Source organism: Rhodnius prolixus, unplaced genomic scaffold, assembly GCF_049639745.1.
Source record: "Rhodnius prolixus isolate KJV_2025 unplaced genomic scaffold, Rpr scaffold_2, whole genome shotgun sequence".
In the NCBI taxonomy this organism is placed as follows: domain Eukaryota; kingdom Metazoa; phylum Arthropoda; class Insecta; order Hemiptera; family Reduviidae; genus Rhodnius; species Rhodnius prolixus.
In genome coordinates, this window is record NW_027411592.1 from 11119233 (window position 1) to 11141405 (window position 22173).

At 34.8% G+C, this 22173-nt stretch overlaps 1 protein-coding gene and 1 long non-coding RNA gene across 10 annotated transcripts in view; one reads left to right on the forward strand and one right to left on the reverse strand.

Annotated features, from left to right (window-relative positions):
* LOC141450413 (uncharacterized) overlaps window positions 1–22173 on the forward strand; it is a 645025-nt gene that overhangs the window by 486955 nt on the left and 135897 nt on the right. The window lies entirely within an intron of this gene.
* Window positions 15029–22115, reverse strand: LOC141448924 (uncharacterized). Its single transcript, XR_012455262.1, has 3 exons — window positions 21692–22115; window positions 20977–21535; window positions 15029–15538 (listed from the first exon to the last, which is right to left on the reverse strand). It is a non-coding gene; the product is annotated as an uncharacterized lncRNA (long non-coding RNA).

Here is a 22173-nt window from a genome sequence, read left to right on the forward strand (position 1 = left end):
TAAACCCTTCGCTAGTTTTATGAGTTCCAATTTGCCCAGTTGGGAATTAATTTCTAGATCTTCTTCTTCTCTTCTTAAATGGCGCTACAACTCATGAAGAGTCTTGGCCTCCTCAAGACGTGCCCGCCAGGCGTCTCTGTCCTGCGCAGCCGCCCTCCAATTACAGAATCCAAGCAATGCCAAAGCATCTCTTGCCACACAGTCCTGCCATCGCGTTTTTGGTCTGCCTACCCTCCTGGCACCTTGTACGCTACCATCCATAATTTTTTTGGGTATTTCTTCATCCCCCATCCTTGCCACCTGCTCCCCTGCCCATCGCAGTCTTCCGAGTTTTACAATTTTGACGATATCCGGTTGGTTCCTTGAATAAAGCATATACCACCCGGTTTTTCCTGATTCTCCAGTTCTGTCCATCACGTACAGGGCCATAAATTCTACGGAGAACCTTCCGCTCGAGTACCGCCAAGGACCGCTCATCTACTTTTGACAAGGTCCATGCTTCGGAGCCGTACATAAGCACTGGCCGGATCAACGTCTTGTACATTTGAATTTTCGTGCTGCGGGAGATAAGCTTGCTTTTGATGTACTTAATTTCTAGATATTAACTACAATTCTGCACTATCCTTTTCTCATCGCTTAAAAAAAAAGTTACAAAACTAGTAAGTTCTTTTACATTCAAAACTTGGCTATTTATTTGATTAAAACATTTAAATTTTAATTTAATTTCATTGAGAAAGATAAAAAGCTGAGAGCTGCAATTTTTAATTGAATTTTCTGTTTTTATCTGTTTGAACAGTTGAAGTTAGCATTTAAATGTCAACTAAATAAGTTAAGCAGCAAGAGAAGTATGAATGGGGTTGGAAGTATTAGAGTTGGGTGTTAGATGATGACCTTGGGATATTAAGAGTGGCTTAGCTAAGCACGTGCAGCGGAGGATGGTGGACAGTCCTGGTGAGTTAATCCTAGAGTCAAGGTGAACTGTTACAGAGTAACCAACATTTGCCTAGTAAACTCATCTATCTAGGTGTCACCACTGGACCAAGTCTTTCAATATTTATGTAGCAACCTCTTTTGTTCTGTGCCCTGATGTATAAACAGTTCTGTTGCATAATGTAAAATCATTACATGAGAATGGACTTCTTCGTCTCTTTGCACTTCATTGATTTCATATTCATTCACAATTCATTTTCTTGGTTCTTCTTCAATTTAATTTATCTTCTCTCAACTTTTTTTTGCTTTGTTTTCGCAATTCTTTCTTTATTGAGATGGTGACAAAATTTTGAAATGACGTTTTCACCGTCGCCATAGGTCTCGAGACTTTCTTGAGGCCTGCAGTGGAACCATTTTCGTAAAAAGAAGAAACGCTACAGTCTAAGAAATCTATATAGTATGGAGTCACTTTTAGTCTGTCGATTTTATTCACATTAGAAATTTCGATAACTTATTTAATTCTAAATATATTTAATCGAAAAGCGATCGGTAAATTGTTTTAAAAAAAAAAGTAAACTAAATAAAACTGATAAATCTATTTTATGGCAGTACATTGACTAAAATGTCGCGTCCCGTAGTAGCATAAAAGCGAAATGTCGAATTTGAACTAACTGCGATTTATTTTCTTTTTGTGTTTCACTGGATACAGACAAATACCAATCTATGAAAAACCACAGTTTCGAAGTCAGTGGATCTGAAAACGGACATTGTCTGTGGAAATTCAACTTTTAAAAGCCTAACACTTTCTTTCTAACCAGGAAGTAAAAGACATTTTTTCCGAGACCTTCTTGGAGTAAGGAAAATGAATGTTAACACCCAGCGACTGGATGTTCCAGCTCTCGACTGGATTTCGATTATGATCTTGAGGCCTCTAGAAAGTCTGAAAGTTGATAGTAGCTTTATTTAATTGAAGAAGGCACCACGGTAGCCGAGCGGGTTAAGAGGCGAGACCTGTAAAGCTAATAAGTATTGTGGTACTGGGTTCGATTCCCGGTCTTGGCCTTGGATTTTATTTAATGGTTAAATGAGAAATAGTAAAGTACGTTTGTTAGTCGCCTCCGTCCACGACACCTAGTAAATGGTAGTTGGACGTTAAGCCCCGCCTGAAAAAATAGGCGATTACTTTACTTACTTATTTAATTGAAGAAGAACCAAGAAAATGAATTGCGAATGAATATAAAATCAATGAAGTCCAAAGAGACGAAGAAGTCTCATTCTATGTAGTGATTTTGCATTATGCAACAGAACTGTTTATACATCAGTGGTTTATACAACAAAAGTGGTTGTAGCATAATCTCCATTTAGTTTTTTTTTTAAAGATGTCCTTAAAATCTACAGGCTTAAATTCATAGTTTCTGAATTTATTAACGTAAATATAATCCGCTCTACTTTCAAAGCTGCGCGGCTATTCTAAATTAGATCAAGCAAACCATTACGTTCATAGCGTTAACAATTCATTGTAATGTTCCACACAAATTAATGCTTCTCAATTACCACAATAAATTTTGTTATTCATACTTTAAACAATATTTATGAATAAACAAAGCTAAGAAAGATTCCAGACATCCAGATGATACTCAATACCTGATTAAATTGTTTAAAAAAAATAAATAAAGAACTTATTTTTATCACCTCTTTTATTTTACCTGGCTGATGAAGCCTAAATAATTCTTATTAAGTGTTTTGGAGATCTTGTAGTGATGCTGGGTCCTAACAAAAAATTATAAAGCGAGAGATCTCTATCTCTTACTTGGAACTTATTTTCATTGTCTTGGAATTTTTGGTTTCATTGTGTGTGTTAAAAAACCAACAGTATTGGTTAATTGTGTGTGTAACGAAAGAAAGAGACAGAAATTTCTCTTTTTGTATTGTATTATTTAACCTAACTAACAAGCGTCTTAGTTATATCTGTTTATTTAAATTTTTTAAACTAAGCCTATATAATGAACCAGCTTCTTTTTTTTTTTAAAGCATCTGTGAGAACAATAGGTCTATCTGTTGAATCAAGAGCAAATTAATAAACCTGTAATAGGAGCTAACTTAGGCTCAGGAAGTGATTTAGGCTGTGACCGTTTAAGGTTATTGCCCGTTAACGTTCTATTTGTGAAACTTAAATGTTACCTTTAAATGCCCTTATAAGTGCTTTGGATTACCCACTTCATACAGGATACAGGACCTTCTTCTTGAAGCCTTTACAAAGATCTCAGCCAATAGAAACATTTGCACGCATTGAATAATGTTTTAGTATTGCACATGTGCAATTATTTTGGTCAGCATAATTTGCTGTGCCAAAGGCAGTTTCTTATTTGTGAAATACTTTTTACAAAAGTCTATAATCTGTGAACAAACACTGTTACCTAAGAGAGCACAATAAGAACGCTTTAGAACCTTATCATAAATTCAAGGGAATTTAACATTTGTTTCGTGTTGTTTTTGGTGCCCAGAGCTTTCTCATTGTTTTGATGCTTCGAATAAGTTCTCTTGTTATAGAATGAAAGCTCTCATAAAAAGAAAATGTAACGGTAAACAGTTGGACTCGAACCCGGAACTTCTGCATGAAGATCCAGTAGTTCCAACCACTTTGCTAAACTCTTCTACTTATGTTCATTTTTTATTTTGTTAAATTATGACGCGACAACGTCTGAGGTCATTTTGGCGCCCGGAGCTTTTTTTCAGTGTACAGCTGGTGATTGAGATGCAGAAGGATCCTAGAAAGAGTTGAAAATCCGAGATCACCGCTTAGCAATCCCATCCATTATTTACAGTTATTGTTCTCTAAGTAATTCTGGACCTTTATAAAATAATAACTTCATTACAGATTAGCCACTGGAGTTCTTAAATGACCATCAATCTGCTAGAGTTGAGCATTTATTCTGTAACTTTGAACGTCAACATCCTACCTCCTAGCAATTCTTAGTCTTGCTTTTAACCTTTGACTTTCAGCGGTTTTGTTGTGTAGTAGTTTTCTGGCAGTCATCTTCATAACATTTTTTCTGTGTTTCCCAGCAGAAATGGGCCGTTCGTTTTAGGAGCGATTACGAGATGGCTTTCCCAGAATTGGATTCTAAATGTAGATCCTTCATTCTTCGTTTTCCTAAGAGATTTACGCATCTGAAACTACATTAATAAAGTAGTCTCAGGTTAGCAGTATTATGATTTGAATGAACAATTACCTCGTACGTGTTAATTGCAGTTCGATAATTAGAACAAGAGAACAATTAGAACTTTGTTTTATTGTGGGGGATTCCCTTCAGTAAAAACGACAAAAAATAAAAATAAAATAAAGTAAAGCTTATAAAAACAGAGGGAACATTTTATAGCTCCCAGTGGCTGAACAAGAAGGTTTTGTTTTTTTTTCAACTGAAACAAAAAAATAACCAGACTAGAAATGCCTGTGTTTCGTATGGTACTTCTAAAGCAAGGCTACAATAGACGATCCCACTTGCGCCTAATAAATATATTAGTAATTTATGAGGCTCTCTGCTTGGTACCATGGTTTATGGCTGCTTTTTGTAAATGTGGTTGGCTCGGTTGGTTTCCTCTTTGGAGGGCGTCTGTGTGTGACCAACATGACTTATAGATATCTCCTAGCATTCAGAGCCGCGTTAATGTTTTTAGTTCCCATCCCAGTAAACCAGCGTTATATCGCCATCTTTTTCTTTGTGGTTTTAATTTGTTTTTTCTGTGTTCCTCCTAAAAAAATTGTTCCATAATTCTCATCTAGTGTCAACTCTTTAGAAGTTTGCTTTGCTCCTTAGAGCTAGGTTCTATTGCGATGCGCTAATTATGATTTTGCAGTTCCGCTTGGTAGGGTTTCTTGTAAATAGGAGAAATAAACTATTAAAGCAAGACTATAGCTTGTGCCATTATAGCCTCTTTGGGTTGCAGTGGCGTAGCCTCTCAGGCAACTCTTCCTTAACTTGAAATTTAAAATAAAAACTAAGGCTATCTACAAGAGACTCACGTGGAACCCACATACTCGACTGAAACGACAAGACGTGAACAGACACTACAAGCTACTTACTAGACTACTTGACCGCAGATCCAAACTCGACAATTTACAAGACACTTTTAAGACCCATATGGACATACGGAGCTGAAGTGTGGGGCTCAACCAAACACTCTTAACTCCAAACGCCTGCAGACACTACAGTCTAAAATCCTACGGAAAATCCTGAACGCTCCATACTACATTTCTAACCTTACCATACACACTGACCTTCACATCCCTTTCGTCACTGACCTAATAAAGTCTCGCAACCGTAAATTTCACAGCCTCCTAGCTCTCCATCCTAATCCTCTTGTCCAACAACTCTCCTCTCCTCACCTTCCCGACAATCCTCCTCGTCGTTTGAAGCGGAAGTAGCCTAGAGATCTGTTGTGATTAAATCATTGTGAAAGAGTTTCACCAGTGGGTGATTGCTCTAACCACATCACTACAAAAGAACTGAACCAGTAAGATAAAATTTACTTGATGCAACAATTGTTGCAGTTGTAAATATACAAATAAAGTGAAACATGGCTATCTACAACCCCATAGGGGAATTGGATTAGCCACTTTTTCAGGGTACCATAGCCTAACAAGAAGAGAACAAGAGCAACATATACTGTTACACCCCAATACATATTCACAGTACACATAGGGCTTAATCATCTGTACAAGGAGGGGCTTATTAGCTCGGAACCGTTGTGCAGATTGTGTCAGGATGAGGAGGAAACGGCCTCTCACTGGCTTATCGATTGCGTTGCAATCCAGTGATTGCACTATGGATCTTTGAGCCCAAAGGAGATAGTAGAGCAAAAAGAACTAGTAGAGAAAGTCCTCAACCTCCTTAGTAGGGGTGGTTTCGTCTACTAGATCCAAAGGGGATGGCACAATAAGCCTCATTGGCTACGGTACTGTGGGGTATAGGTCCCACCCCCGATAATCTAATCTAAGGCTATCTGCAGATAATCTCATTTGGGTTTCCTGAAACTGTGTAACACTAATATAAGAGTGCTCCGTTTAAATTTAATAGGGTCCATCAGTGATTGTTGTTTATAATATTTTAAAAACTGTTAGCAATCTGCTGATTTAATGAGATACTTATCTTCCAAAAAAATTCCACGTTAAAACCTGTTAAAAACTGGTTTTTGCATAAGCAGGTGCAACGCAAATTTTATGGAAAAAAGCCAGTGTTAACCCTCAGTTGGAGTACGGAACGCATCACTTGTCATTGCAGTTGAAAAGACTTGTTTAGCATCCTCTTGAGAAGTCTAGATGATAAAGTTTCCTAAGAGAGCCTGGGTTTTTTTTTTTACCCATAAGTCTCCGTTGCTTTCAATAAGCTGAAATTCTCTTGCCTCAGACTTGCGATTGCAATGCCGACAAACAGAAAACCATTTGTCAGAGAATCATACGTCTATTTCCCACCATATTTTCAAATTTACTTCAGACGTTCAAAGACAAGGCTGGGCCCTAAGTAAAACAATTATCTATCATTTTTTTAGATAACTAAACCTCCATTAAGTATCTTTAACAAATTATTAAACTAAGATTTCTAATATTGTGGTTTACTGAAAGTAAAGTTGAATTAAAACTAAGCGGAAACTATATTAGAGAAGAAATTAAAGGGTCAAAATTAATGGAGAATCATTTAGACAGGATTGTGTGGAGACCTCGATTTCTAAAATAGAAAACCAAAAATAGGTCATTTCAGAGTCACGTTCTGTCTTAGATGTTTCTTTGTTTTGTTTTTATTATTATTATTATTATTATTATTATTATTATTATTATTATTATTATTATAGTCGTTAATTTTTTTTCTTTCATAAACAATGAAAGGTTGTAATTAGAAGTTTTTTCTCTTTCATATTAGTCGAGTCCTAGATTAGTCCATCCATCCTCAATTCACAATCAAAATTATCTCTTAGTAATCATCTGATTCGTGGGGTTTTAATTAAATATCAATCAATAATTTTAGGTAGTTAAGTAAAACAAAATAAAAGTGATCCTAGGAGTCCTAGGCTAGGACACAACAATTTGCCAGTTAATGCAAATGTAGGACTTTCGTGTCTTGGATTTCTTTAGTTTTTTAGCCGATATTACCTCGTAGATATCTATATTAAAGTCATAGTCTACAATGCTAAAGAAGAACATCATCCTCTCTTCCGAATTAGCAAAGTACTTCTGCATAAAACATTCAAAATAGAAATCATTGTCTTTGCACCACAGCCAAAAAGCTTATTGTACCATTCCCTAGATAATCTATTAAATAAAATCCTCCCTCTTTTACTAAGGTCCATAATCTTACTAATTTTTGTTATATGATCTCCTCTGCCTCAAAGTGCCAAACATCTCATCGCAACCAAGAGATAGCTACTCTGTCAAAAGTGATATGAAAAGCCGTTTCCTCCTCTTACTGGCACTTTCTACACTCAGTTACCGGGGTAAATAATCCTGTAAAGATGTTTACTGAACCTATCGTTCCCTGTAATGCGTTCAGTTACTCCAATAATTTGATTACTACCTAGCTAACTTCACAAAGTTGGACACAATCATTGAATCCATTGTTGGTCTTTAATCAAATTTATTTATTTTTATTTAATCTCGTTGCGAAAGATTTTTTTCGTCTAATTGTTGGCATCATCCACAACCTTCCAATTGTCAGCGGATCTCGAGATATTTCCTAATCTGTGAAGGCAATTTAGAAATACCATAAAACGTAATGAAATAGATAAATTAATTATTGGGAAGGCACCACAACGCTTATCAGACTTCCTTTCATATTATCACTTTATTTAAGAGAAAAAAAAAGTGGATCCAACAGTGAGGGTATTTATAAAATGATATATCCATGGTAAAGTAGAAGTGGAAATTAATTGGGAAAATAAACACGACGCAACTCCCCCTACATCTGGTTTGTTATCAGTAGTGTTACGCGCCGTTGAATATCTGTATTCAAACGTTTGTTTTTTTATATCTAACTGGCTGATAAACGCACACGCACTTGTGGGCGGAACAAAGCAAAAATACCGAATTTTATACGGCGTTGAGAGGTTGAAGGCGGTTGAGTTAATAATGAATTATTAAATTTTAGGCATGTTTGTGCAGGTCTCATGTTTCAAACTGATGGGAAATACACAAAAAAAAGTTATTTGAAATAAAAATTGGCTTCAATTTATTTTGATTTTATGTGAAGCAGTAATAAAATTTTCATTTGCTGCTTTATTTGCAACGTAATTCCATTCATTCCACTTTTACTGGCAAACAGAGGGGAAATCTACTCACGGACGAGTAGTTATGTTTATATTTTGATTGCTAAGAGTCTCGATTGCCTTATGGATCTATATCCAAAAGTCCATTCGGCAACTGTTGTCATCATTTCTTGGTGAGAGTTGTTCCGTGATTTTTATAAAATGAGTATTGTTCATTTTTTTTTTTTGGTGACTGATTCATTATTCTAGAAGAAAGAAGAAAGAATAATGCCAATTTCAGACATTATTATTATGATTGAATGACTGTATTTGGCATTATTCTTTATTCCCTCTGGTAAAATCGGTAATTTATCAAACAGAGAAAGTATTTTTTTCCTTTTAAATGTAAGGAAATAGCGGAAATAGATTCCTTGCCTGTTTTCGAGTCGACTTATTTATAATAGTTGATGAACTATGTTGTAATATCTGGGGGACAGTGAGTGGAGGGTTGTGTCCACAGCAAGAGTTTATCCACAACTCCAGACTGTCCGCTGTTCCTGAGACTTTCTTGAAAAGGAAACTGAATTCAAAAGAAGTGAAAAGAAGCGAGCGGTGATAACTGGTCACTTCTCAGAATTTTTTCATTTTTGAAATATTTTAGTCAAACACACTCTAAAAGCACCGAACAGATCATTTTCTAAATAAGTGTTGTATAAAGTAAAAGTAAAGTAATGCCTATTTTTTCAGGCTAACTACTAAATTAGGTGTCATGGACGGAGGTAACTAGCAAACATGCTTTACTTTATTAAATTAAATCCTAGACCGGAAATCGAGTACACTAACCACCAACAATACATATTAGCTTTGCAGGCCTCGCTTCTAACCGCTCGGCTATCGTGGCTTCTCTAAAAAGCATTGTTAGAGGCAACAAAACAAGAAAAATTTTAACAAATCGATCTCAATATTTTCTCTTAGGAGCAGTTAGAGCAGCATTTTCACCTCTTGACAGGATTGTCATCTGAACAAATGTAGACTGTTTGTTCATGAATATTAATAATACGATGAAAGTAAGTTCTAGTAATGTAAAAGATGATAGATGGCTGGAATTGATCGTTCTCAAAGTGTCTCAGGACCAACCAACTGGCCGCAATGGATTCCCAGTTGCCTTAACGACTGTGGTTAGTACCAATAAACAGACAAATTATTTTGACTGAATATGTTATACTAGGGCTGAAACTAAATGCGTATGTATCCAACCATATTTGTCATCAATATTGTATAGGTTTATAGGTTCAAGTGTGTAGCAAACATTTAAAATTATTTTTTACAGTTCAAGGCTTTGGAAAATGTAGCTCAGTAAACTAAAAACCAGATTTTTAATTGATTATATTGTGAACACTCTTTCCGCCGTTTTAATATTGAAATCTATTTGAAACTTAGAATGTGCTGAAAAAAGTGCTGGAATATTTTAGATGTGGTGTCACAGCTTCTCCGTTGTTGTCGTTTTACACTGAAAAAGCTTAAACCTCCTATAATTCAGCAAGACAATTGATTAAACAGTTTTATTTGAACTATTTTTCTGGAATATTTTTATTATTAAATTAGGTTACAATTGTAATAATTGCAATAAGAGAAGGTTTTCTATTCCCCTTCTTGATTCATTTAATTAGTAGATAGTGAAACGTTCTACTTAAATTAAAGTCTGATCTTTGAAAGATATTTAATGTTTTTTGAATTCAATGTTGACGATCATACAGAGGCAGTGGTGTGATATATATTATCTTTGCCTGTGGACAGCATCAATAACATTGTAATACTGTGCACGTTCCCTTGGAATTATGTCGAGTTGGCCTGGTTGATGTAAAGTGGGTCGCCTCACTCGACGACATCTTGCCCCCGACATCGGCCCTTCTCTAGTTTACACTTGACCTTTTATCGTCGTCTCCTCTCTCATCTCCTACAATCTCTCTTATACAAATATATGTATTCTCTTTTCACTGGTGTGCACATGAGCTAACATTATTTAATCAAAATGTCTCATTACAAAATAGTTTTAGAAAATAATTTGTTCAATTATAATTGACTGTTCTCTACCCCTATATTTATTTTAATGTTTTATGTTATTTGAGTTTTCTCGTTGAACATTTAGGAAAACAAAAAAAGCTTGCTATAAAATCTCAAGTCTCTAAAAAGTGAAATTAAAGTTAAAGCAACAATAGAAGTTGGTCTACATCTTTTATATTAAATGCTTTACAAGGGAAGTTCAATTAATGGGTCTTCTTGGAGAGAAGGAACCGGATATCTACTTTAAGTTATCATTTCAATATAATATCCGGTCTATGTCTTTTGTATTAATAAAAATAGTTGTGTGTTATAAATTTCTGAGTTTTAAGGAAATCAGACAATTTCTAACAGGAAGTTTTTGTTGATTTTTTTTTGGCCCGTATGATTATTTGTTCTTCCTGTATAGGTACAACGTCACGTATTTCAATAAATTTCCTGGCATAATTTATTACTGATTAATTCTTCAATAATAACTAAATATGTCAGAAGAAATCAATTTGTAATCGCCTTGTTATTGACACAATTATTACTAATTACTAGCTTTGTATTATCTTTAACAAAGATTGCTAATTGATAAAAATGGTATCAATGAAATGTTCTGAATTAAAAAAAAAAAATTATGACAAGGACTGACCTAAATACATTTATGTTTCTGTTTTTAGTGAAAACAAGGCTGAAAACTATTTCTTAACAAATCCATGATCGCATTCTTAAGTTTATTTCTTATCTCGTAATTTCTGTCGTGTTTTCTTTTTTGGATACAAGGCTCTCCATTTTTCAGTGAATGTTTTAAGCTCCAAGCGGCTGAAAGTTTCAAACGAGTTATTATAAGCCCAACTTCCCAAAAAGTAATCAATGTGAATTCAGGCTCTGTGAATGGCGATCCTTTGCAGACATTCCCAGCCGTCATAACCAATTAACTATTTAAAGAGCACTCTATTTAAAAAAAAAAGAAGGAGTAAGATTGAAGAGTGGTGAAGAGGAACCACCACTCTCTTTCACAGATCACTAAACCGTATGGAGCCCTTCTTCTCCTCCTTGTCCAGTCCAAGAACCTCCTTCACTTCCAGAACCAGTCCCAACTAATTATAATTACAAAAAAGAAGAAGAAGAAAAAAAAGTAACAAATAGAAAAACCTCCCGACTCCTCTTTTATCATGTTAATTCTTGTTAGTGAACTCTGCACATCTCGCCTGGACAGATTTCTTTCTATTCTAAACAGATATTTGTATTTTACTTGTGTGCTCGTATTAGTACAACAGCCCTTCAGGGTTTAGTAATGGCCGTCACATCATTCTTCTTCCTTTTTGACTGGTCCTTTATTTATTTTTTTTGTTGTTGCCGTTGTCGCAGCATATCAGACGCTCTCCTTACAGTTCACACACAATCATCAAGAGATGACGGCTTTCCTTAACACAGAAGGACCTTCTCTGTTTTTTTTCTGTACCCTCTTCCTTTTCTTTCTGCTCGCTAGTTACCCACACATCCTTCTTCCTTTTTCGAACAAGCCTCCTTCTCTATTTACTATTCATAGAGAAAGGATCTTTCAAAGTAAATTTATTCTCCTTCTCCCCCATCTGGGTTTTTTCAGTTTGTTTTATTTTTTTATTTTTTTGCCGGGTCATTGAACAAATAATTTCCTTTACATGAAGTAATTCCCTTCCTCTCTGACCTTTCTCTAAGTTATAAATTATTACGACAAACTTGATATTATATATTTAAATTAGCGTGGGATATCTAATAAATGTTTTTCTTTGATATGTAGTCTGGAGTATGCGCTAGATATAGTCAGCTACAGTTCGATCGTAAACAAAACCACCCCGGGATGGCCACACAGACAAGACATCCTCTTACTGTAATCCACAACACTGGATGGCCCTATCCCCCCATGGTAGATAACCTACAAAGAACTTCCCTCTTTTAGTTTTTTAAACTTCAAAATTATCGCATTGGTTGGCTAAGGACCAGAAATCACAACTTTCAATATATGAGAAGATAAAACTGGGCCCACCTTTGGTCCGGTCGAATTATAGATACAGTTATGCGAGATAACTTCTCTAGAATGGGTATGACCAAATCGGTTGCTTATTTTAGCATTGTTAATCTCTACAAATTTATGAAATTACAAATTACTAATTAGTTCATTCAAAGCTTCATTTTACTGGTAGATTAAGTTCATTCAAAGCTTCATTTTACTGGTAGATTAAGTTCATTCAAAGCTTCATTTTACTGGTAGATTAAGTTCATTCAATGCTTCATTTTACTGGTAGATTAAGTTCATTCAAAGCTTCATTTTACTGGTAGATTAAGTTCATTCAATGCTTCATTTTACTGGTAGATAAGGTTCATTCAAAGCTTCATTTTACTGGTAGATTAAGTTCATTCAAAGCTTCATTTTACTGGTAGATTAAGTTCATTCAAAGCTTCATTTTACTGGTAGATTACTGCTTTTATAGTGATCATCATGACAAAAACAAATTGCTGCTAAATTGGCGATACAAAAGGAATGATTTCTGTAAGAGAACTAAGACCACGATTTCAATGTTTTTGTATAAACCAATAGAGGAGAGTTTGTCAGGCTAATTGTGATTTCCCTGCAGTTAGGGCTTCTGTCTTAGGCTTCCGGCCTACCACTCAAGAGTTTTATTGTGCGGCCATAGAGCGCTCTCGGTAGCAAATTAAGTCATACTTCAGAATTATATTCTTTAATTTCAGTGAAAGCTTCAGAGAAAGTAACATTTAGAAATTAATTAATGTCTTTCTCCAGCATAATGAGGGGGCTAATTTTTATGGCAGCAATATGGTCTTAACGAGAGTAACATCACCAATAATGGGCAAAAAAAAAACTGATTCGCTAAACTGCTTCTATGTGGCCAATTGTCTTCACGTTGTGAAAGCGAGAGAGAGAGAGAGATTGAATATTAAAGAAAGAGGCAGACAAAGAGAATCTCTGGTAGTACTTGAATGGGGTTTCATTACAAACAAAAGCGTACAACATAATTACAACGCGGTATAACAGTTTTCTTCTTTATATAATCAGCTACTTCTCATTTTAAAATGAAAGTTTACATTACGTGAAATGTTTTGTACTAAAGTACTTCACTTATAAATGTTTTGAAGTACATACTTAGAAATCCGTAAGTTGATATTTACAATTATTGTATAAGTGTAAGTTACAACGATGAACTTTACTTTTCTTTTTATTTGAGGGAAATTGCCTAGCTCAGAAGTCGGCAACCTATTTCAAGTAGAGAGCCATTTCTCCTTAAATAATTTCAATAGATCTTACCAAGAGCCGCAAGGATGATAATGTACAAAATTCTGTAGATCATTCATATTCACAAATTATTATTTTATGATATTCAATAACATTTACATGTTTTATATATTTATTTTTACATATTGCAAAGTAAATAAACAAGTAAATAATAACTAAACGAATGAAAGGGCGGCAGTCTTACAATATAAATCAAGTACTATTCATTTTTCGAACCCATTTAAAATTATTTTTGAAAAAATACCTTTAATAAATGGAATTTTCATTCGTTTCAATGAAATTTAAAATATACAATGTATTTTGGGCAGGCAGAAGAGCCGCTCAATTTGGATAAAAGAGCCGCATGCGGCTCGCGAGCGGCGGGTTGCCGACCCCTGGCCTAGCTTATAGATTTTCTCTGGAAAAATTCATTTTTTTCCAGCTTAATTGCGGGTCATGCTTTGCGGTAACCGCCTCCACAGATTACTCTGCTTTCACAACAGCAAAAGTCTTTTTTGGGAACATAGATCTCAAACATTAATGCTGTCAGATTTACTAATTGTACTTTTTTGTTAATTCAGTACCTCGGAGGTATACAACACTGTCACTGTTTTAATTTTTTACAGGGGTGCAAATTAAATATTTTTTCGCTGTTTTTTCTTACTTATAAGCCCACGGGAGTTATTTTGCTTAAATCTTTGGTGGATAACACGTAACATAGATGCATGTTAACAGACGGATGTTTAATAGAAAACAATAATTTTGTATTAAAAACAAAAAAAAAAGAAATTTTGAAAAAAATGAATTTAAAATTAAATTTTCTTGAAAGTAACAATTGGCACTAAATTTGGCTTCAATATTAAATAGATTTTCCCTTTAGAGTTGCAAGTTGCTGCACTATTTATTAAAATGCACTTTCGATCAACCAGTTTTGTTCAAATTAAAAATTTTGGTTGCATATTTAATTCTTTATAATGGGTGATACGTGCTGACATTTCACTGGAATGGGACTTACAGAAAGACTAACCTCTCCCTTGCCCTGAAATGGCCTTTAATCGAAGTTTTCCTCGGAAAATATTTCAAAGAAAAGTTGTACAACTAACTTAGGCACACATTTGGGCAAAACGCAGCTGCTTTTTAAGAAAAATCTCAAACGGAAAATTGATTGAGTAAAGTGGCACACTAACTTGGAACCTAGACCAAATATTGCATTTCAAGTTCATGTGACTTTTTTTTCCGAATTTTGAGTTATTATTTGACCAAACTTCACTGTCAGACTAATTGAGAAAACCAGTTTGACTATCACAATTTATTTACGAATACACAATACAAAATGGTGTCAGTAAATAACTAATAAATTTTGCTCAAAGGTTAAATCAGTCAATCAGTATTGGTGAGTGGTTCGTGTCAATAAAGTTCCATTTTGGGCCCACCACCCCTTGATGAAACTAATTAAGCAACAGCTGAACAACTAGTACGCAACTGATATTGTGTCACGCCGCAGCTAGAAGGTCCCTGGAGTGCGTATACATTGTTTCATGTTTCTAGGTCACTCTGATCTGACTCAATTGGCCTGATTCTATTTACTTAGTAAAATAAATATTGATCAGTTTGTTAATATTTTTAATGGAAACATAAAAATGACAATTAATTATAAAATCTTTGACTACTATTTGTAATAAATAGTTGATTACAACATGTAGTGTTATTGGGAAGGAAATTATTTCTCATTAAATAATTTAATTTAATTAGAACTTTAGTTAATCTAAAATGTAAACTTGAAAATAATCTCTAGTTTAGTGGGAAGGAAGTAATCTCAGAAATGTAGTCTTAGTGATGATATTTTAGTTGTAATGGAAGATCAACATTAAATTTTCAGTATGATGTCATCGTGTTGTGAGCATAGTTTGTGCTAATACTGTAGAGCTAGGTGCGCATTGTGTTTATTAAAGTCATTTCCTCATCTCTTTAACACTCTGTACAGCCAAGATTTTCTTCATTATCATAGAAGTTTTCTTTTATTACATCATTATTTTCCATTTTCTCTTTCAACTGTAAATGGAAAAAACGTGGTTATTAACAAATTTTTGGTTTGAGTCTACAAAAAAAAAGTCAGTTTCAAATTGGAAAACTCGCGTGTTTCAGTTTATTCAGTTTTTCCCCAAAATGGCCCAAATTAATTTAGTTATTTATTTTTTCAGCTGGACTAAATCATTATACTTATCTTGTGTAATAACTTTTCTTTGTATCTTTTACATTTTTTGGCCAGTAAAACCCAAAAGATTGGAGAGCGCATTAATATAACCTCTGAGCTAAGGTTGCAGGGTTGAAAATGAAATCTGTTGCAAGAAATAAAATAAAACTAGCAGAAGGACATCAGAAAGAAGATTACAACGCATACTGACGGAGTAAGAATTTGGGTAGAGTAAGAATGAGGAAACCCAAGGCTTATACATCCACCTTTTACGCCATCAAAAGAACTTATTGTCGGGTCACTTGAAGGCACCTTGTTACCTCTTGTTACTATTAGAAATACACAATAAACTACTCACAAAGACCAACTGTTTACATGCGCTTCTTCTTGCTTCAGGGAACCTTAGTTATTTCTAAAGAAGAAGCAATTTAAAAAAATTTACAGGACAGCGACAAATTCCCCTTGCGTAAAATAAATAAAAAAAAAATTGAGTTCACAAAAGGAATTGTAAAAATTTTGCTTACTTTCAGTGCTAATTATTATTTACACACCTAACAGCTGGTTCTCGCAAGGTGGGCGAAAGTAAATAACCACCGAGTCCAAGTTAGATTTCTTTAATATTAGTGGAAATACAAGTTTTACTGGTCTGATGTCGAGTATCTTTTTTGTTTAAATAAAGAAATATCGGTCAGTTCAGTATTCTAAACCGCTCTACACCCTTCTCGTATCGTAATTTATTTAGTTTTTTAACTTGCAAAATTATTGCGACCTTTCAAAGAATTTCTGCATTATCTGGATTTTTATGATTTCTGGTTTATTGAACTTTGTAAAAAGAAGTTTCTGCAGCGAAAGTGTGACTGGTTTGATTTTATTGCCAATTTCGTTTTGTAAAAGAAAACTTGATTCAAGAATCTGAATTTATATTTGACCTAAATTTGAAATACAAATAAAAAAGAGGATCGTTGAATTACTTACTATGTCCTGCTTTTCTTTAGAGGAAAATCACATTGTGATTCAATAACTCACCGGGAATACTTTATTTAGAAACTGCTAAGGATGAAATTAAAATGTTTTTCCAACGTTTTCTAAGTGTGACCGTGTTTTGAATGTATCCAGATAGAGAAAATGTCCAGAATTTAAGGAACAGGACTTCCCCCCATGTGACCTCCTATTTCTTCATCCTGACCTAGAGGAAGAGTTGATTTGGTGGTTTTTATTTTATTTCAAGTGAAAAACTTGGCCATTCGATTTTTTGCAGCTGGATATACCACAATGTTATAGCCGTCAGTACTATTATTTCTTATAACCCGCGATACAACGTAGAGGAATCTCCAAGATAATCTAGAAGAGTATCGTGCAGGCTTATCATCACAACTTACTTATTTTCCTGAGTGATTTTTTGTGCATCCGCCATAACTTAAAAAAAGAAGAAGAAAAATCGCAGAAACTTCAGTTTTACTGGCGTGACAGGCGGGGTGTACCAACTTTGGTCTCCTAAATGTTCATTTTGTGTTTTTCTTGAATGTGCCTTCATTGTCAATATGTAAATCTGTAGTTTTCACTTGTTATATTTTTTCTAGGAGAATCTTTCTTACAGAAGTTGTGGAAATGGAAAAATCGGAAAAAGAACGTGTTGCAAATGAATGCTGTCATTCCTTCCGAAGCCATTTTTTGGTGTGTGACTTTTTTACCGACCCTTCTTCGGTCATACTTCCTTGCCAAAATTTTGACTTGTTTCGGGTTACTTTATAAACAGTCACTATGTTGTATGAACAGAATATATGGTATTCCACTTTAATATAAGGTAACAGCCGCATAAGTTGCGCTTATAGCTTTTACTTAAAAGTTTTTCCTTTAATTTGATTGATTTTTTTTGTTTGGGGCATCTTGAAGATATAAAAATTTTAATCCGGCTACTTCAGGGCCAGCAGAGAATAACATGTTTTATACAGATTAACGGAAAATGAGACTTTGGAGAATAGATTTAAATTTGATTGTATTAAAGAGTTCATAATTAGCATAGAGAACAGAGCACAAGAGTGGCAAGTGCATCCAATTTTATGTTGTGCAGAACGGTCTCTATAATACTGCACGTAGGGAGGGGATTAGCAATGCGGTTAGCCAATTGGATTCTCACGCGGAGGTCCTGGGTTCGAATCCAGCTGCTGGCCCCCTTAGATTTTTTCTTCCTAGGAGCTTCTTACAGCTCACTGTCCGGTGATGAACAGTGTTGTCTGTAACTAGTAAAGAAGACCAGCAGTGCACTGAAAAAAGCTCCAGGCACCAACAACCTCAGATGTTGACGCGCCATAAATCATAAAAAATACAGCACGTTACACGTTAGCACAGAACTCTGTTATCATTTGCGTGGTGTTCTGATTTTTATACTTGTTTTTTTTCGCGACAAATTGTTCATATGTTTCTATTGTACACATGTATCAGGTCTAGTTATTAATAATGTAATTTCAAAACACTAATTAACCAAAATCTTACTTATACTACCACTTGAGTGTAGTTGAAAATTCTAAATAAGAAACCTTGGAAATAGAAAAAAATAAATGAATACAAAAGAAAACAAATAAATAAAACAAAAGTTATACCTAGAATACGAAGAAGTGATTCACTAATGTTGAATAACACAGCCGGGAAGAATCACAAAGTAACAAGTAAATACACATTCAAAAGAAGAAATAAAAATAAAATAGAAATATAAAAAAGGATTAAGAATTACTACAAAAAAAGAAAGAAGAGATTTAAGAAGTGGAAGAAGAGTAGTGAGCCCGTGAGAAAGTATTTACACGACAGAGTGGCTTTGTGTGTGGGATCCATTGGAGTAGTAGTAGGCTAAGTTGGCTTGTCCTATATATAGATCTGGATGTCTGGAACATCACTGGCCGGGCAGTGGGCAAGGTTTCTAAGTTTGTACACTTAAGTATTAAATAAGTTGAATCTTCTCAACAACTAACACTATAATTCATATCTTGGAGGAATTATTTAATTAGAACCTCCGTGTACTTAAGTAAGTAATCTACTGGCCAACACAAACGCATAACTTCCATTGTGAGGAGTAAACGTGGCAACAAGACCTTCTTCCACTCTGGATCACAGCAGCTATCACGCGGAGGCAAAACTTGAAACTCTTGATACATGTCTGAATACTCTAATGTTGGGTTTTACCTAGTATATAATGGGAACTTAATATTAGCAATGGTTTTAGAGCGAAACGCGAAGACAAACATTGGAAAATAATACCTGGGTTCGAATATGATCGGGAATTGTTCTAAAAACGTGTAAAACCACAGCCGAGTACAACCTTAAACTAGATAGGAGACCATATTCATCTGGTAAACTGGGTTTGCAGGGTTACTGAAGTTTCAGGAAGCATCTGCACCGGAAAGCAGAATGTCCCTTTGCAGATTATGTTAGTTAGGAGGGAAAGGGTATAGTCTCAAACATCTTTCTGTTAGTGGAGATATCAGGTCTTTGACAATTTGAGACCAGAACAGAGCACATTAGTAGGCAAAATCCTGGTGCTTTTAAAAAAGTAGTAGTCCATCAAAGGGTTGGCACAATTAGTCACCATTTGCCTGGACCCATTTAATTCTAATCAAACCCTACTACAAATAGATCCTGGCCCTTATTATACTAATACAGTAAGAAGAGTTTATTAACAATTCTTTAAATTACAGGAAAAATCGTCAACTCAGCAATGAAATTTTCCAACAAACGCAAAATGATCTGTACAAAATATTTATTTACCTATCAAACAGAACATTGAAATGGAATTGAAAGATGAATGTGTTTTCTCTAAAGAGGATTTGGGCGTGTCCCTTGTAGTAACATGAAACCATTGTTTTTCAGTCCATTAAGGGATGTTTGAAAGAAAGTGGTCCAGCCCATGTCACTCTAGAGATCTCGTTGACGGAAACTGGCTGGAAAAACCAGTCTCTCCAAACACGTAACAATGCACTCAATACTACTGCATACTATTGCACACACATGTCCCTCACTGCAAATGTTTAATACAATAGGCAACAAATATTTGTTGGCAAAGATTCATTTCTACTTTAAGGTTAACCCTAAATGACCCCTGGTAGTAGCGTATTTACTCTTCAGCTTTCAACTTATGTTGATGATTAATAGAATTCTGGAACTAACCTCTTTGTTAAATTAAAATGCGTCAATATCAAAGGTCATTGGGCGCCCTGGAGCCTTTTTCAGTGACTAGCCGTTCCCAAACTTGAAATGTTAAATATTTACATCAGGGAATTTATTTTCAATTAATTTAAAATAAATATAGGTACAAAAGAAAAAGAAAAAAAAAAAGATATAGAGGTTTTGCTGGTAAAACACGCTTTGAAGTGCACTGAATCAGAAAAGTGGTTATTTAGAAAATAGTTTCTGTGTGTGAGTGTGTGTGAAGATATACACATATATGGAAGTTCAAGTTTTAGTATTGTCGACAGAAGTGGACGGAAAGAGCGATCGAATTTCCTCATTCAGAAATAGCAATTTACTGTAATCCTGTTAAAAGGTAGGAGGAATCACTTTTTTAAAATTACACTCTAAAATTGGCTCTTTTTTTAAAAAAACTTGTCTGTCTATTAATTCTATTTGAAACAAAAGATGTCTCAGAATTTAGGGTTCTTTTTCCTGCCTTTATCATTCACCGGTCCTCCCCCCCAAAAAAACGCCGTGTTACGCTTAAACTCGTCCAACAGATTTGCCAATGTTTGCCTAAGTTCCTCGAGGCTTACGAGAAGACTTGCTTTATTAGGGAATCATGAAAATCTGAATTTCAAAAGCAAAATATTGCTTCTTCCTTCTGAAGATCCTTTTACGCTCAGCTTCTCTCTACTCCCAACCCTCAATCAACTTGGAACCCAGAAGGACTGGCCACTCTTCTTTAGTCTACGAATCTTAAACCTTCTTATCGTCTACATTGAGGTCTTGTTGCATTTTAATGATCACTGAACAGTTTTTAAGATGATCTGCAATAACAAGTATAATTTTTTTTAGTGCAGATCCCAACTATAAGTGATTGGTCTAAATACGTTACAAGAATTAGTTTAAAATTTACTCGAAAGTTAATATTCATTTTAGACTACTTGTATAGCAGGCATAATCTTCTCAGGTTCATCTCGTAAAGTGCCCAACAGCTACATTAAACTTTTTTTTACTTTTGAATAATGTTAAGACAAAAACCGAAAGTAAACTTGGAAGTAAACTTTTATAGCCACAATCCTAGTAGTAGAAATAAAAATAAAAAATATTATCCAGAGTATTTTATCAATACTTGAGAGAAGTAATCCATCAGTTAAGGGTTGGCCAAGGGTCGGCTAAGTCCATAAAGACGAGAAGTAGCCCACAATATGGGGGTTCTCTAGTGTATAGTCTTAGACTTCTAATACTTTGCAAGCTGGTTGATGGAAACTTGGAAAGATGCGTTGTGGTTAAGTGTGAGGGTGAACAAATAACTAGAAATACTGGGCAACTGCTGAAGAGGTTCTGCGGCCAGCAGCCACCCGAACAACATCCACGAGCACGTAAAGTTTGTTGTTGAATTACTGCTCCAGTTTTCTTAACAAGTGTGTACCACTTTCCAGCTCTCACTAACTCACACAACACGACTCTGTGTTCTGCAAATTGTTTACCAAGCCTTGAAGGACTGGCCAGTTTGCTGAGTGCATGTATTCTTGAGAGAATCCAAAATTTATTGTATGCATTCAATTTGTTTGTGTTTTTCTCCCAAATTTACTGTGTGCTTTGCCTAAAGTTTGCCGTCACACACTGGCCGCCTTCTTACAATGCACTCTGAGATGATAGATGTGTTGATGTTCGGAGGCGGCAGTGACCTGAAAAATATTCCATGCACCAAATTATTTCACATAAATTATTGGTGAAGTTTTAACAATTACAATCTTTTTTTTACTAACATTTCAAAACTTCTTTAATAATAAAAAAAATTAAATGAAATCTGTGTGTACAGGTGAAATAATTACTGTAATTACCTCTTTTATCCCCTAATGGCGACTGAGAGACGAAGCTGTTCCTCTTGCCGACTGTTTTTGTCGTCTTGCCCCCCCCCCCTCCAACACACTCGTAAATGATTTTCTCACTTGATGATTGTCTTCTTTATATTGTGAAACCTACAGCTTTCGGTCTTTATTCTTTTATTTGTCTCATTACTTTCATATTGTTTGTTGTTATCTGTTCTAATGTTTTGTATCTTAAAATGTGAAGTATTAATTACTGTTTGTAGAAACTTTGTTCTTTACGAAAGATTTTTAACATTTAAAAAACTGCAAATACTAAATTAAAAACGCACACATTAGATTGAATGATGATGAAGCAGAAGAACATTAGGTTAGGTTAGGTTATTTATTTTAGGGTTTTCTATTTATACGGTCTTTATTATATTATACTGTCTTTATTATACAGTTTCTTACCCAAACAAAACTGATATTTATGGGGAAAACTTAATATTTATTAA